Below are 17,270 nucleotides of genomic sequence, written 5' to 3'. Positions count from 1 at the left end.
GTTCAAATGAAATCAGGGATGTGTCCCTGTTTGGCTGCTGGCTCTTCTCAGATCCCCTGACCTCTCCCCATCTCTTCTCTATGGCTCTGCGTGGGAAGGGGCAGTTGTCACCCCCGACTCCCACTAAGCTGAGCCCTCCTCCCAACCTAAGCGGGAGGAAGCCGGTTCTGCTCACGGATAAGAGTTACCGGGCTCCTGAGTTCTTGCTCTGCTGGGCCGGGGTCCACCCCCTCTCCTGGGCTCATCCGACTGGGACTTGGGAAGTGCTAGGGGAGCCAAGAGATGCCCAGCTGGGGGCTGTGGCCGGGGGGAGGCCAATGACAGAGCAGGGGGAACTCCCTGTAGCTGGGCACCCACTTCAACAGGGCCGGGACGACCCCCGCAGGCAGTGGGCCGCCCCTCACCCACACGGTCCTGCTCAGCCCAGGCTCACATCTGGGCTCAGGAAGCTGGAAGCACAGGTGTAAAGAAATCGCCAACTGTGCAGCCCCAATCCAAGGGTTTTATTAAAGTGGGGGCGGCGGGAGGGGGGCAGTGGAGGAAGGGTAAGCGGCGCAAACGCCCTGGAGAGTGAGAGAAAAGGTGCGAGAAGGCAACAGCTCCCCTCACCGCCCTCGATTGCAGCAGAGAGCCTTCTGCACGGCGGCGGCCGCCCCACCTTCACACCGGCCCCGCGTGCGGTCAAAGTGGCCGAGCCGCGCCGCCGCCGGATCAGGGCCGCCCCGGCACAAACTTTCCCAGACCCACCCTCGGAGCGGCCACCCGGGCTCCACGGGCTCCACGGGCGCAGGGCGGCTGGGGCTGCCGCGGAGGGCGGGTGCGCGTGGACCGGGAGGTGGGGAGGCGGCGCGCGGCGGGGAGTCCCGCCCCGGGTTACCTGGGTTCCAAGGGTCTCGGGAGTCCAGTGGACAGGGCGCGGGGACAGCACAGGCAGGCCGGAGACCAGACACTCCTCCCGGGCTGCGGCGACCCCGGACTCGCGGGCCCTGCACCTGGCCCTGCGGGTCGCCGCGCCTACCCATGCCGGTCCCCGCCCGTCCCCTCCCGCGCGGGGCGGGGCGGCCCCGGGGGAGGAGCCGAGGGCCGTGGGCACCAGTCCCTGAGCCAGGCCTGCGCCTCATCACGTGCCACCGACCCTGGGCTCTGTGACTTCCAAAGACTCGCCACCCCATTCCACAGCCTGAGGTGCCACCAAAGCCATAAGCCCAGGGGAGTCTCTCACACCCCATTCTTATCCCACGCCCACCTCCACCCCAGGAGCCGAAGGCCGGCAGGGAGCCTGGAGAGCCTCCTTGATGGGAGAACTGCGGAGCTTGCCCCTCGGAAAAAAGTGCATGGGGTGGAGAACAGGGAAGGAGAAAAAAAACAACTAGGTACTCGCAGCCCCACCGCGGTGTCCCCTTCGCCGGTGGGAGAGGATCCTGGTCGCCCTGAATCCTTGAAGTGAGTTCCACCCCTGTCTCTTGGAGTGCTCAGGGTGGTGGGCCCTTTGCCAGCCCTCACCCTTTCCCCAGGGATCCTGTCCCAGGTCACAGGCTCCTAGACTGGAAGGTGCTGGGCCTGGACCTCTGCCACTCAGTGGACACAGCTATAAGAGATGAAGGGACACAGAGGACAAAGAAGAAACATTTGGCTTCAGGGAACCAGACTCTGTGTCTCCTCCCAGGTGCTGAAGGAACAGGTTGCAGCTACCTGGTGCCCCCACCCCGACCCTGCCAGAGAAAGGTTGGAACATCCACACCTGTGTACCGAAGTCCCCCACCACGCTCCTTCCTCCCACCCTTCAGCCCCAGGCTCTCTGAGCTCCTGCTTCTCCCTGCCTTGCCTTGTTTGCTGAGGGCACACACAGTGGAGACAGCACAGGACTGGGAGTCCAGAGACCTGGGCTCTAGTCTACTCTGTGACTCGGGTCAAGTCTCTGGCCCTTTGTAGGCCTAAGTTGCCCCATTTGCAGTGAATAGGTTGCAGTCAATTATCTCCGGCCATTTTTACAGATCCTGAACCGCGGTCTTGGGCACCTTGCTTTATTAGGCTTTTTGGTGGCTGTGCATCTTGTAAGTGTGTGTATGCATGTGCGTGTGTGCGTGCGTGCGAGCATGCGCTTGTCCTCTCAGACCTAAGTTCTTAAAGGGAAAGAGACTGGGGCCTACACAGAGGCAGACATGTATATTCCACAGACCACAGTTTGACAAGAATGACTGGACACAAGAGTGCAGCTCAGTCCCAGCTCTATGCTGAATTCAGAGTAGCCTTGGACAAGACCCTCACCATCTACAAAATGGAGATTAATAATCCCTGCTTTGCCTTTCCAAGGCTAGTCGGGGGACTCAATGAGATATTAGACATGAAGCTCTTTGAAGGGGAATAGCACAGGGATGTGTGCTTTTGATGTCTGGGCCAGTGATGGGTTTGGGGGAAGAATAGGGTGTGAAGCGTTCTCTGGGAGGCAAAGGCTGGCACTGGACTGATTGGCCACCCTGCCAAAGCTGCAGCATGCACAGCACAGGCAGGCACCCCACCACCAGCAGCCAAGATGAGCAGAGATGCCTGGTGCCCCACCTGGATTCCTGCCTGCTGTAGGTATCTGTGTGTGCACCTTGAAGAAACTAAAGAGGGAAGATAAAGAGGCTCCCAACCTAAATGGAGGTGGTCAGTGGATTACTGATGAATCGATCTGCATATCTTGGCCAAAATCACCCTCCTCTGCTCTTAGGGAGTTTAAAGTCTAACTGAATGATTGAACATGAACCCTTTGGAGAATGATGTGGAGCCAGGAGAGGGGATTGTGGATGGTGAGCACACAGGATGATCAGAGGAGGGGGAAGGGCAGGGAGGGGCCGGGGAGGGGGGTACTTAGACCACACGGAGATGCATTTAGAGTATTGTGTTCAACACTCCTATTTCATAGTGATGAAATGGAGGCCCAGAGAGGGAAAGTGACCTGCCCAAGGTCACACAGTCACAAGAAGTCAGTAGCAGAGCTAGAACTTGGACCCAGGACTTCAGGAATCTATGCTGGATTTGAGCCTCCTGTGCAGCCGAGGGAGACCTGAAGTGTGGGAAGGACTGGGATACGTACCAGTGGGCAGGAAGAAAGAGTGAGGCAAAGTGCAGAGGTGGGAACTTTGTACAGCAAGGGAAAGGAGCTGGAATCACAGGCAGGATCTGGAAGGAGGGAGCTGCCCAGACCTGGAAAGCCAGGCTGAGCACTGCAGACCACAGAGGGTTTCGAGCTGACACCAGTTGGGAAGATACAGGCGTGCGAGGGGCACACGCCCAAATGACCCAGTGAGACAGCAGGTGACATGACAGCAAGGCAGCAAGGAGACAGGGAAGAGCAGCTCCAGGAGTCAGGCAACCTCCAATCAAATGGCCTTGAGCAAGTTGTCTCTCTTCTCTGACCCTCAGTTTCTTTTTTGTGGAGTGGGAGATAATCATCTTTTTTTCCTTTCGGGGTTATTGTAGTGACCACAGAATGCATTTGGAAGTGCTCTGTAAACTGCAGAGTGCTAAGTAAATTTAATATTTGGAGTTGTGTTTTATTTTCCAAAGGGCTCAGTAAACATTTGTGGAACTGACTGATATTGGATTGGACACTCTCCTCATGGCAATGGGCAGAGGGACCACAAACGGAGGGGGGCAGGGATTGGGGTGGTCAGAGAGAGTCCTGGCAAGGGTGTGAAGGAAGGAGAGCTTCAGTCTTAAACGTCAGTCTCCCTCTGACATCTTTACAACATAACTCAAAAAGCCTTTTTGGGGGGAAACAGTCCTACCCCAATCCATGTGACTCAAAATGCCCCATCTCTTCCTTTGCCTGTGTGTTCAAGGGGTGCCATATCAGATGTCACTATTCTATGTGTTCTTCACCCATCCCCACTGGCCATCTACTCCTCAGGCACTCACCAGCTCCTCCTGGGTGGGCCCAGACGTTGTATTTGTTTACAAGGCCTTGTTGGATAGCAGAAACGGTACTACAGAAACCATCGCCCTCAGTTAATATGGCAAGACTCAGGTCCCTCACATGTGTTCTCAGCCCCCTGGCACCCAACCCTACCCCAATCCATAAGTCCGCTCACTCCTCCCCTCTCCTTGGCAATGGAGTCACCAGGGCAGGGCTTACTGCCCCACTTGGCAGATGAGAAAACGGAGGCTAGGAGAGAGGTGCTGCCTGGCAGCAGGAAACCTAGAACAGCCTCACCCACACCGTCAGAGTTGCCCTGCTGATGAGGCCATTATCTCATCAGGGCTGGAAGTATTTGCCTCATTTGACAGAGGAGGAAACGGGCACTAAGGGCAAGGACATGCTTTACGGGAACTTCTTGCAGAGCTTTCTTTTCTGCCACTGCATCCAGATAAGGGGTCCATGTTGCCAGTGGTTTCCCAGTGCTGCCGTGACAAATTGTCATGCACAGCACCTTCAAACGACAACTATTTACTCTCAGTCCTGGAGGCCAGAAGTCCCAAGTCGGGGCATTGCAGAGTTGTGCTCCCTCTGAAGCTTCCATGGCTCCCTCTGACCGCTGCCCATCCCTGCCCCCTACGTTTATGGTCCCTCTGCCCATGGCTGTGAAGAGACCCAGTGCCCAATCCAACACCGGTCAGTTCTACAAATGTTTACTGAGGTCTTTGGAAGATAAAACACAACTCCAAATATTGAATTGGCTTATCACTCTGCAGTTTACAAAGCCACTTCCAAATGCATTCTGTGGTCACCACAATAACCCTGAGACGGAGAATCCTTCCTTGTCTCTTCCAGCTTCTGGTCCCAGCATCCCTGGGCTCGTGGCAGCATCACACAATCTTGCCTGTCTTCACATGCCGTCTCTGTGTGTCTGTGTCCTCTCGTCTCTGTAGAACAGCAGTCACTGGAGTCAGGATGAGCTCATCTCAAGATCCTTAGCTTAAGTACATCTGCAAAGACCCTTTTTCCAAACAAGATCACAGTCACGGGTAGAGGAAGTTAGGATGTGGACATACATTTTGGGGACACTGTTCAATCGACATCAGTGTCTTTCCCCCACTGGCAGCACAAGGGGGTCCAGCAAGGTCAGTTTCTTCCTTTTATCCTTCCCTCAGCTTCTCACTGTGTCAGAGAGGGTCTCCTATAGCATCTTCTCCTATCTGGTCATGTTATGGAGGAGAAAGGAGGGTAAAGACATATAGGGTCCTTGCTGGGGACATTGAGTTGGGGGACTTACCTCCCTCTAACTCCCTTTCCTACCACCTCACAGTCTGGCCATGGCTTTTTTTTTTTTTTTTTTCTGTCACCCAGGCTGGAGTGCAATGGCACTATCTTGGCTCACTGCAACCTCTGCCTCCCAGGTTCAAGCGGTTCTCCTGCCTCAGCCTCCTGAGTAGCTGGGACTCAGGTACCACCACGCCTGGCTAATTTTTGTATTTTTAGTAGAGATGGGGTTTCACCATGTTGGTCAGGCTGGCCTCAAACTTCTGACCTCAAGTGATCTACCTGCCTCAGCCTCCCATGTGCTGGGATTACAGGCATAAGCCACCGCACCCGGCCTGGCCATGGCCTTTCAAAAGGACCCTGGATCCCCTTCCTCTAACATCTTCCCATCATGGGGTCCCTATGGAAAGATGTCCCTTATGGTGAATAGGCTCAGAGAAAATGCCTGTTCTCCCTTCTCACCCCATCTGTGCCCCAGCCCTTCTTCTGATGCCCAGGTCCTAAGAGCCCCTTTGCCAGGGAGCCACAAAACTTTGAATTCCATGCGGAAAGCACAGACTTCCAGGCAGAACCCCTTGGGGCAGGAGACACTGTGACTGGCATGGATCCCCAGGTGTGACCCTGTCTTGAGAGCAGGATTGAGGGAGGTGGAGCATGGGAAGCTGGCCTTTGGAGAGTGTGTGTCAGGGGGAAGATGCTGAGACAGGAGGAGGATGACCTGCCTTGGCCAGAGACAGAGATCACAAGGGCCTGTCATGTCCGGTACTTGAAGGAAGCCCCAGGCGTACCCTGTGCCAGGTGGGCTCCTGAGGGCCAGTAGCCATCAAGGACCAGAACACTCAGCAAGGCCTTCAGGGCCATCTGACCTAGGGAGGAAAGCTGCTTGCAGAGAAGTAAAGATGCAGTGAGGGGACCAGCAGGCTTGCAGCATCCAGGTTGCCTCTGTCTCGGTGCCAGCTTCCCAGGCCCAGGCAATATCTTTACAGCAGCTGAGAGTCCACGGTGCCTCTTGGGCAGCCCCCTGCTTGCAAAGGGGGAGCTGGGGGGCTGGGCTTGAAGCTACAATAGGATAGAAGCAGCCTGTTTCATTTAGGTGGAGGGTTTAATTGGGGTGGGTTGGAGGAGGGTGATTATAGAGGCCTCTATGAAGGGGGGTTAGCCCACCCTCCCCTGCATGCATCCCGGTCACCCACAGTAATTTCTGTTTTATCCTGTTAGCTTAAGAGGGTCTCTGTTCCTGCATCCATAATTGCTCTAATAAGAAAACATAACTTCTTGTCCATTGGTTCTCAATCATGGCAACAAGTTAGCATCCGACGCTATTTAATTCAAATCTCTGGAGGTGAGGCCCACATCTCTTTTAAGGCTCCCAGGGGATTCTGATGTGCAGCTGGGGCAGAGACCCCCAGGTAGTCCAACTACCTCGGCCTGCTTGATTCTTGGGGCACCTTGAGAGGCGAGGCCACGGCTGCTTCCTTACCATCTCGCTCCTACAGTTCTCTGGGTTGGGCCCAGCATACAGCAAAGACATATAAATATGTACGTGTGGACACACAGAGCCTTCTACTGCCGCTCCAGCAAATAGCCATGGTGGTGGATTCTTCCCAGCAGCAATTGCAATTGCCCTTACTGTCTGAATCACGGGCCATCAGTTACACAGTGCTTGCTGCTTCCCTGGGTTTCTCCTTGTTGCCCATGCCCCCTCTCCCAGTGAGTGGATGCTGCAGATGCTGAAGCTCTCCCCACTCAGGGAGGAACGGGAAGGAGCGAGCATCTTCTGGGCAGCTTCTGGGATCTGCTCTCAGCCTGAAGCCACTGCCTCTCCTTTAGGGCTAAAGTCCTTTAAGGATTGCTCCAGGCAAAACTTCCACTGCCCCAGCAAGCACAGAGACTCCTTCCCTGACCCCATCTCCCTCTCAACCCTAAGGTACCAACTGTCTGCAAGCCCCAAGCAAAACCTCTACTAGGCTGTCTCTTTCAAGAACCACAAAAATAATCATCACTTTTCATCCAGCAATCACACACCTGAGAACGTAGCCCATGGAAATAATCCTCAAAAAATGAAAAAGCCCTTTGAACAAAGTTTCAGCCTCATATCTAATAGCCAGAAACTTGAAGCAACCTAAATGCCCAGCTCCAGAGCGCTGGTAAGCAAAGCATGCTCATGTTAAAAGCTAATAGTGAAGACTGTGGCAACGTGGAGAAATGCTGATGATATGGTGTTCGGTGCAAATTGCATTGCGCTGGAGCCCAGCTATGAGAAAATTGTGTGTGTATGAATGAGAGACGGAGGGGAATTGCAAAAGTAAAAAGAAAACCAATGCCCATTTACTAGGTTTGGGGGATTGTAATTTTTTTTAAATTTGTGGTGGTGTTATAATATTGTTTGTGCAATAAATATTTTATATGAAGAAATAATAATGATAATAATTTCTTGCACAACCAGAGAAGCCTCTTGAATGCTCCTATTCCAGCACAGGTGTACCTGAGCACGGGTCCTCACATGGACTGTCTTTCTGGAGTGTTTGCATTTGAAAGAAGCCTACACTGCAGCCAGGGTGACAGCTATTTTATTTTATTTATTTATTTATTTTTGAGTCAGAGTCTCGCTCTGTCACCCAGGCTGGAATGCAGTGGCATGATCTCCTGGCTCACTGCAACCTCTGCCTCCTGGGTTCAAGCGATTGTCGTGCCTCAGCCTCCCAAGTAGCTGAGACAACAGGCACTCAACCAGAGGCCTGGCTGATTTATTTTTTGTATTTTCAGTAGAGACAGGGTTTCACCATGTTGGCCAGGCTGGTCTCAAACTCCTAACCTCAAGTGATCCTCCCGCCTTGGTCTCCCAAAGTGCCGGGATTACAGGCGTGAGCCACCATGCCCGGCCGGTGACAGCTATTTTATTATGGGCAGGGAAAGGCCCTGAGCTCACCACCCGTAGCTGACCCCTTCCCCACACAGCCACCCACAGGACCACCAGCCTTCCTAGCTCAGTGCACTCTCCTTTGTGCAATGCAGGAAGGGGCAGACAGTCATGCAGAGCTTACAGGCAACTCAGGCTCCAAGCCTCACTTTCTCTGGGCGGTATTTTACTCCATATTAAGAATATCTGGGCTGGTGCAGTGGCTCATGCCTATAATCCCAGCACTTTGGGAGGCCAAGGTGGGTGGATCGCCTGAGGTCAGGAGTTTGAAACTAGCCTGGCCAACATGGTGAAACCCTGTCTCTACCAAAAATACCAAAATTAGCTGGGTGTGGTGGTATGCACCTGTAATCCCAGCTACTCGGAGGCTGAGGTAGGAGAATCACTTGTACCGGGGAGGCGGAGGTCACAGTGAGCCGAAATCATGCCATTGCACTCCAGCCTGGGTGACAGAGTGAGACCCCGTCTCAAAAAAGAAAAAAAAGGATTATCTGTAGGGTCAGATGGGGATACTTTGAAAGAGTAAGAAGGGGGCCAAGGGGCCACAGCTTATATGAGAGCTGAACCCAGGTGGTCTCAGCCAAGGGCACAGGCCTTCTACCTTCTGTTTCTGGGTCTTCCCCCTGAGATGGGGGAGGAGAGAGGTGACCAGCCGCTATCCTGAGCCTCCTCTGCAGCAGGCTGGAGGGCTATGGACTCTTCTAGGGCTGAGACAGGGTGCTGACTCCAGGGAGGAGGGGGCTGGCGCTGGGCGTGGGGCTTTCTTAACATTTGGGTGTGGACATTTTGAAGTTGTGTTCTCAGGAAAGGCTTGAGGAAGCCTTGCTGTGTTCTCTGTTCCCACCCAGCTCAAAAGACGTAGGAAGTTCTCCCTGGCTGCTCTCCTGGGGCCTGGGCTGGACTTGCTGGCTGTGGGGCAGCTCAGGGCAGGCCAAAGAACCCTATGACATACCCAGTCTGCTCAGGGTGTGGAAGTCAGATTTACACAAAACATTCCATGGGAAGGGAAGGCTTCACTTTGATAAGAAGATTTAAAGTGATAATAACAGCCAATGTTTACCAAGCTCTTGCTACAAGCTAGGTGCCAAGAGCTTTGCAGGATCAGTATCTCATGTGGTACTCACCAAACTCCATGTCTATCACCATCCCATTTTATAGATTGGAAAGTTGAGGCTGTGACGTCTACAAGATCACACAGCTGGATCTCAAATTAGGACTGGCCCGAAGTTTGTGTTCTCAGTTGCTGTCTCCCACTCTGAGGCCCACTGGCCCCCAGCCATGGCAAGCCTGGGCATGAATTACCCAGTAGGTTTCACACGGTTCTTAGTACCACTTCTCTTAGTAATCAGAGAGTACATTTAGATTTTCAAAAATTAAATATACATATAATTCTTCCTTGAACATATATGCTCTGAATTCACCACCACATATATCCTATAGCTGATGTTCAAAACAGGACTCCTATTCACTTCAACCAGCCAATCTGGAGGCTCTTACAGGATCATGCCTTTGAGGCAAAAATGGTGAATATTCAGATAATGTGAGGAGCAGGCATTTTGTCTACTGTTCTTTTGGGAAATATAGAGTACTTCTAGTCCATTTCATACATTAAACCAGAAGGGACCACGGAAATCTATTAGCTATTCTAGGAACAGTAAGATCCTAAAAGGGCAAGTGACTTGCTTGTCACTTCATGAATTAAAGGCTGACCTTGCATTCATTGCCACCTGCCCAGCTGGGGTTTCTTCCTCCTTAAACATTTTTGTGCAATTATTTTGGGGGCAGTTTCTGACACTTGTATTAGAGAGTCCCTTTGGGTCCAGCTTGTCTCACAACTACCCTACGCAGTTTATTTTGGTTCTGTTGTAAAAATCCAAGTGTAAAAGCTTCCATCTAACACCCCCATCTGATGAGCCATGTGGATTATCCTGGGCTCCAACGAGAGCAGCAGCCGCTGGGAATCTACTAAAAGCAGTGTTTGCAAACTTCCTGGCTATTAAGTAACTTTTGGAACCATAGCTGGATTTGAGAACACTTCTGAAATCCCTGCTAAATATTTTAGCATGGGGAGGGAGTTGCAAAAGAGAGGAAGAAGATAATCGAGGGCTGTGTAAATATTTAATTTAGCCTCAAGCTGGTAGCCTTAATTACAGAACATTAACGTCTTTATCATAATATTCCCAGGTCTAACTAATGATAAACAACCCTTTCTCAGGCTCACTATCAAAACCCCCAATCAGAAGTCTCCAGCCAGAGCCTCTTTCTATTGGTCCCAGGTTCTGCTCCCTCCATCCTGCAAGGTCGCATACTCCTTCACCTCCTCGGCATGTCCTTGCCACAGGGGCGGAGTGGGAGGAGGGACAGATTGCAGATCCCTGCTTATAGACAGGGAAACCAAGGTTTAAAGGGTCAGGGAAGCTGGTAAGTGCCAGAGCCCAGGTTTCCTCATCCACATCCTGAGCATTTTCTGTCCCAGTTTGGGGTTTGCAGGGAGGCCCCCCAATGACTCCTCCCTTCTCTGAGCTCAGTTCTCCTGCACTGAATGACTAAAGAGAGTCAGCATATCACACAGAGAGGAAGAACCGTGTGAAACCTAGAAGGTAATTCATGCCCAGGCTCGTCATGGCTGGGGGCCAGTGGGCCTCAGGGCGGGAGACTGATCTCCAGGCAAGCCAGAATCAAAGCCAGCACCCAGCCCACTCCCCAAGCACAGGTCCGAATGCCAGCTTCCCATTTACCCTACTTCCGGCAGCAGCATCTCCACGCTCATTCACCACTCCAGGGCCAGGTACTTCGTGTCCTCTAATTCTCAGGACAACCTGGCAAGGCTGCTGTTACCATCCCATATGCAGGAGGAAGTAACCAAGGAGGCTCATAGTGGTTAAGTAGCTTGTTCCAGCTCACACACTTGGCAAGTGGCTGAGTCAGGACTTCAACCAAAAGCCCATGTTCTCTTGGTGCCCCTATACACCATGCCTACCAGCTAGGACCCCAGAAGCCCCTTCACTGCTGACCTCCACAGTGCTGGCCTGGTTGCCCCACTGCCTGGTTGGTGCTGCCTGTGGAGCTCGGTTCTGAGGGCAAAGCCTCAACCCTGAGCCCCACCTTGAATTGAAGGACTCATGTGTTAGGGAGCACTGTGGGGCCTCATCGCCTTTGACCTGGAGCATTTGATCCAGGTCAGATGCTCACAGGTGGGCCAGGGCTCAGGGGGAAAGAAGGGGAGGCTTCATCTGGCTCCTGATTTCTTTGCTTATTCATTCATTCTTTCTTTCTTTCTCCAGATCCTTGCCAAGCATCTGCTCTGTACAGGCCGTGTACTAAGTGCTAGAGAGATGGTGTGGGGTAGATAATGGCTTCCAAAGATGTTCATGTGCTGATCCACAGATCCTGTGAGTATGTTACCCTGCATGGCAAAAAGGATGTTGCAGATATGATTAAGTTAAGAATCTTGAGATGGGAAGGTCATCATGGATTATCAGGGTAGGCCCAATGTAATCACAGGGTGCTTTTAAGAAGGAGGCAGGAGGATCAGAGTCAGAGAAAGAAGTGTGGCGACGGAAGTGGAGGTCAGAGCAATATGGCCATGAGCCAAGGGATGCCATCGGCCTCTGGAAGTTGGAGAAGGCAAGGAAACGGACCATTCCCTAGAGCCTCCAAGAGGAACACAGCCCAGCCAGCACCTTGGTTTTAGCGCAGCGGAACTGCTTTCAGATTTCTGATCTCCAGAACTATAAGATAATACACTTGTGTTGCTTTAAGCCACTACTTTTGTGGTGATTTGTGATTGCTACAATTGGAAACTAACAAATAGCAAGATAAATGAGATGTGGTCCCTAGCCCTGAGTAGCCCTTTATGGGACTGTAGCAGAATCCCCTGGAGAGCCCTCCATCAGTTGGAGGACACAACTGATGTTGGGCCGCACCCACAGAGTTCCTGATTCAGTAGGTCTGGGTTGGAGCTGAGAGGCTGTACTTCTCAGAAACTCCTAGGAGAGCCGCTGCTTGGGAACCACATTTTGGGAACCACTGGTGTAGGGCAGTGGGCCTCAAACTTCAATGTGCCTTCACCTGTTCTGGGGAATCTTGCTAAAATGCAGGTTCTGAAGTATGAATGGGCTTGTTGATTTGTGGATGTGTCTATTGCCTGACTCCTCTGTTAGAATGCATGGTCCCTGAAAGCAGGGGCTCTGCTGTGATTGCCCCTGCTGGGTCCCCAGACCCTGGAGCTGAGCCTGGCTATAGATACCCAATAAACATCTGTGGCATGGATGGGCTTGGAGCCCATGAGAACAGTTTAGGCCAGACACAGTGATGTGGGTGTCTTGGGTGCCCTTGCTGATGCCACAGAAGTAAATTAAATCCCACAGGGACAGAATGAGGGCCAGGAAGGAAAAGGGGAAGGAAAGGATCCCCAGGGACCTCCATCCCAGGAGAGGGACTCAGCAGGAGTGTCAGTGAAGGAGACGGCCAGGGGAGGAAGGCGTTCCCGTTGGAAGGAAAGGCAGCAGCACCAAGAGCTGAGAGCCAGAGGAGGCTTCTGGGAAAGGCTGTTGAGAGGGAAAACTGAGGTACGTGACTTCCACTGCTGGGGGTCTCCACAGTGGCATCTCTTACAAGAAGGGCTGAATGATGCCTGGAGGGGGAGCTCAGATATATGTCTATGTTTTTCTCTCATCGCTTAAATAATTTATAAAAATAATATGTGTGTGTTGGAAAATATTTAGGAAAAGTCTAAGAAATAGAAAGAAAAAAAATGAAATTTCTATAATTGCCACACCCAGAAATGAGGCCTGTTTATATTTTAATGTATTTCAGTGTTTGTTGAACACATGTATGTAACATATACACAATTTTCCTTCAAGTTTGGATTAATATTGTGTATATCTTTAAATTCTCTTTCTTTTACTTAATACATTTTTCCATAACTATTTTTCATGTTATTTTAAAGTGCAAAACATAATTCTTAAGGGATGGATAATAACCTTTTGCACAAATACACCCTAATTTATTTAACTAATCACTTATTTTTGAGTATTTAGATCATTTTGTTGTGGTTTTAATTTATATTACCCTTAGACTATGATGTTCAGCATCTTTGCGTGTGTGTGTGTGTGTGTGTGTGTGTGTGTGTGTGTGTGTGTTTGTCATTCTCATTTCTTCTTTGGTGAAGTATCTATTCAGTCTTTTGCCTATTTTTAATTGGCAAAATGTACTTATTTTCTCACTGTTGAGTCTTTTTATGTCCTTTGTCAAATATATGATTTGTAAATATTTTCTGCCAGTCTGTGGTTTGTGTTTTCATTTTCACTTTTTTTCAGAGCAAACATTTTTAATATTGATAAAATCTCATTTATCATTTTTTCCTTATAGATTATTCCTTTAGTATCTGAAGGTCACACATATTTTCTCCTATATTTTCTAGAAGTTTCATAGGTTTATGTTTTACACTTAGGACTATAATCCATTTTGAGTTCATTTTTGTGTAAGGTGTGGGTATGTGAGATCTTTTCTTTTTTGTTTTGAATATAGATATGTGAGTGGAAAAAAACCACAAATTGAAAATGTTTTTTATCCACTCTCACATCACAACAATCAACACAGAAGACTTCTGTGCCCACATATGTGAAGATTTCTCTCACCAGCAAACAAGCAATCAGTTCTGCAGTGGACACCAGCTGGGTGTCCTCTGATTCAGTTCTGACACTCTCTACCTAAAGACCGCATCTGATCCCAGAGGTTGAAGGCTCTGGGTGTCCTCCGATTCAGTTCTGACACCCTCTACCTAAAGACCGTGTCCGATCCCAGAGGTTGAGGGCTCAGTCTCACAAGACTGCCCCCCGACTTCCGCCGCCAACCGCAAGCCCCTGGTTGTTTTACCTGTGCTTCTGACCAAGCAGCTATAAATCAGGGTCCCCACTACCTTCCCCTTGGGTTTGATTAATTTGCTGGAGCAGTTCTACAGAGCTCAGGGCAACATTGCTTATGTTTACTGATTTATTATAAAGAATATTACAAAGGATACAGATGAGGCGACACATAGGGTGAGGTATGGGGAAGGGGGACAGAATTTTCATGTCCTCCTCAGATGCAGCATTCTCCGTAAACCCCGCGTGTTCAGCTACCGAGAAGCTCCTGTACCCCTTCCTCCTGGGCATTTTTTTTTTTTTTTTTTTTTTTTGAGACGAAGTCTTGCTCTGTCGCCCAGGCTGGAGTGCAGTGGCGCGATCTCGGCTCACTGCAAGCTCCGTCTCCCAGGTTCACGCTATTCTCCTGCCTCAGCCTCCCAAGTAGCTGGGACTACAGGCGCCCACCACCACGCCCGGCTAATTTTTTTTTTTTTTTTTTTTTGTATTTTTAGTAGAGACGAGGTTTCACCGTGTTAACCAGGATGGCCTCAATCACCTGACCTCGTGATCCACCTGCCCCAGCCTCCCAAAGTGCTGGGATTACAGGCGTGAGCCACCGCGCCCGGCCTGTTTTTTGTTTTTTTTTTTTTAGACAGGGTCTTGCCCTGTTGCCCAGGCTGGAGTGCAGTGGTGCAGTCTTGATTCACTGCAGCCTCAACTCCCCAGGCTCAAGCCATCCTCCTATCTTGGCCTCCCAAATAGCTGAAACTATAGGCACGCCACCGCACCCAGCAAATTTTTACATTTTTTTTGTAGAGACAAGGTCTTGTATGTTGCCCAGGCTGGTCTTGAAGTTTTGGGCTCAAGCGATCCTCTTGCCTCAGTCTCTTAAAGTGCTGGGATTACAGGCATGAGCCACTGCCCTCAGCCCCTAATTAATAACTTTTAAATAATATTTAGACATATGGTGGGCGGCCTCCATTTGTTCTCTTGTTCCAGGGCCCAGAGGCATCGGGAGCCAGCCCAAAGACCTCTGCCAATGGCAAAGTGTTGTACTGACTCTCACACCTCTCCTTTCGAGAGGCTTCAAGGCATGATGGGACAATCACTGGGTTTGAAACAAGATGACCCACTTTAGCTTAATTTTCTTCCATCATCATAAGTCAAAAGCGATCCTGCCTGCCTCCCAGCACTGCTTAGAAATCCCATGAAAGGGTGCACAGGTGGCCGGGCACAGTGGCTCTCACCTGTAATCCCGGCACTTTAGGAGGCCGAGGCAGGTGGATCACTTGAGGTCAGGAGTTCGAGACCAGCCTGGCCAACATGCTGAAACTCCATCTCTACTAAAAATACAAAAATTAGCCGGGCGTGGTGGTATGCACCTGTAATCCCAGCCACTCCGGAGGCTGAGGCGGGAGAATCACTTGAACCCAGGAAGTGGAGGTTGCAGTGAGCTGAGATTGCACCACTGCCCTCCAGCCTCAGCAACAGAGGGAGACCCCATCTCAAAAAAAAAAAAAAAAAAAAAGAGTGCACAGGCAAGGGCTCCTCCCATGAAGAGGACCGGACAGATGGAGACCATTCTTCTTGTGCCCCAAGACCGGGGCTCCTATGCCTTACCTGCTTTCTAAGGCACTCCTGCTGGATTTTGGTGGCAAATCTGGGTAGTCATTTTTCATTCCACAGGACTCCTCCTTACTCACAGTTGAGCCAAGGACAGCCAAGTGACCTGTGACATAACATTGTTCGCAAAATGAGCTGGAACAGAAAACAGTGTCTTGATCCTACCACTTGTTTCTCTTCTCCTCCCCAGGACATCATGACCTCCAGTGTGCATTCAACCTAACAGAGCTGCTAAACTCATTGCCTTTCTGCTCTGCCTCTCCTCTCTCCTGCAACACCCTCTCTGTCTCATAAATATAGTCACAATTTTCTCATGGTTTAAGCCAAGAAACAGTTACAAACTCTAAAGTCTTTTATCCAATGCATTAAAAAACTGAGATACTAAATTAGATAAGTTGTTATCCGGTAGAACTCACGAAAGAATCAAATGTTCTTGACAAAATTTAGAACAAAAATTGACCCTGGAAAATGGAGGTGATAGAAATAAAGTCCACAAAAGGAAACTTGCCACGGCAGCAGCTATCATTGGTGAAAGTTGATATTGACAAAAATCGATCTATGAACCACAGTTCTGATATAAAATTCAAATGAAAAAGAATTGGTCCCAATGAAAATAATTTCAGTCCATTGGAAATGAAAAAGTGGAAAAATTGGAAATAGTTTAACCGAGCTTTTTACAGAATTGATCAAGGAATTAAATTGACTTAATGGAGTCCATTCTGGAAAACCCTTTCCCAAGAAAAATTCATCAGTCAGAGAACTTCTGAGTTACATATTTGTATTAAAAATATCTCCATAGGCTGGGTGCAGTGGCTTATGCGTGTAATCCCAGCACTTTGGGAGGCCGAGGCAGGCGAATCACTTGAGGTCAGGAGTTCGAGACCAGCCTGGCCAACATGGTGGCAGACGCCTGTAATCTCAGCTATTTGCGAAGCAGGGGAATCGCTTGAACCCGGAAGGTGGAGGTTGCAGTGAGCCGAGATCACGCCACTGCACTCCAGCCTGTGTGAAAGAGCGAGACTCCGTGTCAACAACAACAAAAACAACAATATCTCCATAGGTATTTGGTAGTAAAAATGAAAAAAAGAGAGAAAAATGTCTCCAGTGGATCCTCCATGAGATTTTCATGAAGAACCCAGGAGTGCTCGTCTGTGGTGGGAGCTTCACCCGGGAGGAGTAGAGAGGGCTGGGAGGGGGTGATGGCTGGTACCTTTGGGCCCCTCTCCATAAAAATATAGAAAAAATTAGATTATATGACTGCATAGATATACAGATGAATGCAATTCAGGCTGGATTCCTTATTTTAGATTCATTGTTATTATGTTCTTTTATTCTTCTGATTTTAAAATAAATTAAAATTAAACATTTTAAGGGCCCCTAGGAAGTATTGTGGGCCCTAGACACTGTAGCTAACAGATAATTGGCCCTGGTGGGGTCTCAGGTCAAGGGGAAGCAGAAACGTCTGGGTGAACCTGGGGTGGGTGGGGTGGAGAGAAGAGGTGGGGCTGTCTCTGCATCTCCTTAGTGGACAGCGCCCGTGTGACCGCCCCAGCCCAGCTCCCATGGATGGATGCCCTGCTCTTCCCAGGGCTGGGGTGTTCATTCAGGTGTCTCTTCGCAGTGGATCTTTCACCTCTTAAGGAGCCGTGAGTTCATTTCTGTATTGCAATAAAGAGCTCAGCTGAAACAAACA

The 17,270-nt window shown here is 50.2% G+C and overlaps 1 protein-coding gene and 1 long non-coding RNA gene across 3 annotated transcripts in view; one reads left to right on the top strand and one right to left on the bottom strand.

The window, feature by feature from the left end:
* The window catches only part of PAQR5 (progestin and adipoQ receptor family member 5), a 107,144-nt gene extending 106,031 nt beyond the window's left edge, over window positions 1-1,113 (bottom strand). Inside the window, exon 1 of one of the 2 annotated variants that reach the window (XM_034939025.3) lies at window positions 878-1,113. The gene's annotated coding sequence lies outside the window, so the exon portion shown is untranslated. The remainder of the gene's footprint in view (window positions 1-877) is intronic. The other variant, XM_014341525.4, reaches the window with a different exon arrangement.
* Window positions 1,114-1,170: 57 nt separating this feature from the next.
* On the top strand, window positions 1,171-16,944 carry LOC130540838 (uncharacterized). Its single transcript, XR_008954837.2, has 3 exons — window positions 1,171-1,443; window positions 11,390-11,497; window positions 15,768-16,944. It is a non-coding gene; the product is annotated as an uncharacterized LOC130540838 (long non-coding RNA).
* Window positions 16,945-17,270: the final 326 nt, after the last annotated feature.

This window comes from Pan paniscus, chromosome 16 (assembly GCF_029289425.2).
Source record: "Pan paniscus chromosome 16, NHGRI_mPanPan1-v2.0_pri, whole genome shotgun sequence".
Lineage (NCBI taxonomy): Eukaryota > Metazoa > Chordata > Mammalia > Primates > Hominidae > Pan > Pan paniscus.
The sequence above is the reverse complement of the archived record's forward strand: the minus strand, read 5'-3'. Positions and strand labels throughout refer to the sequence as shown.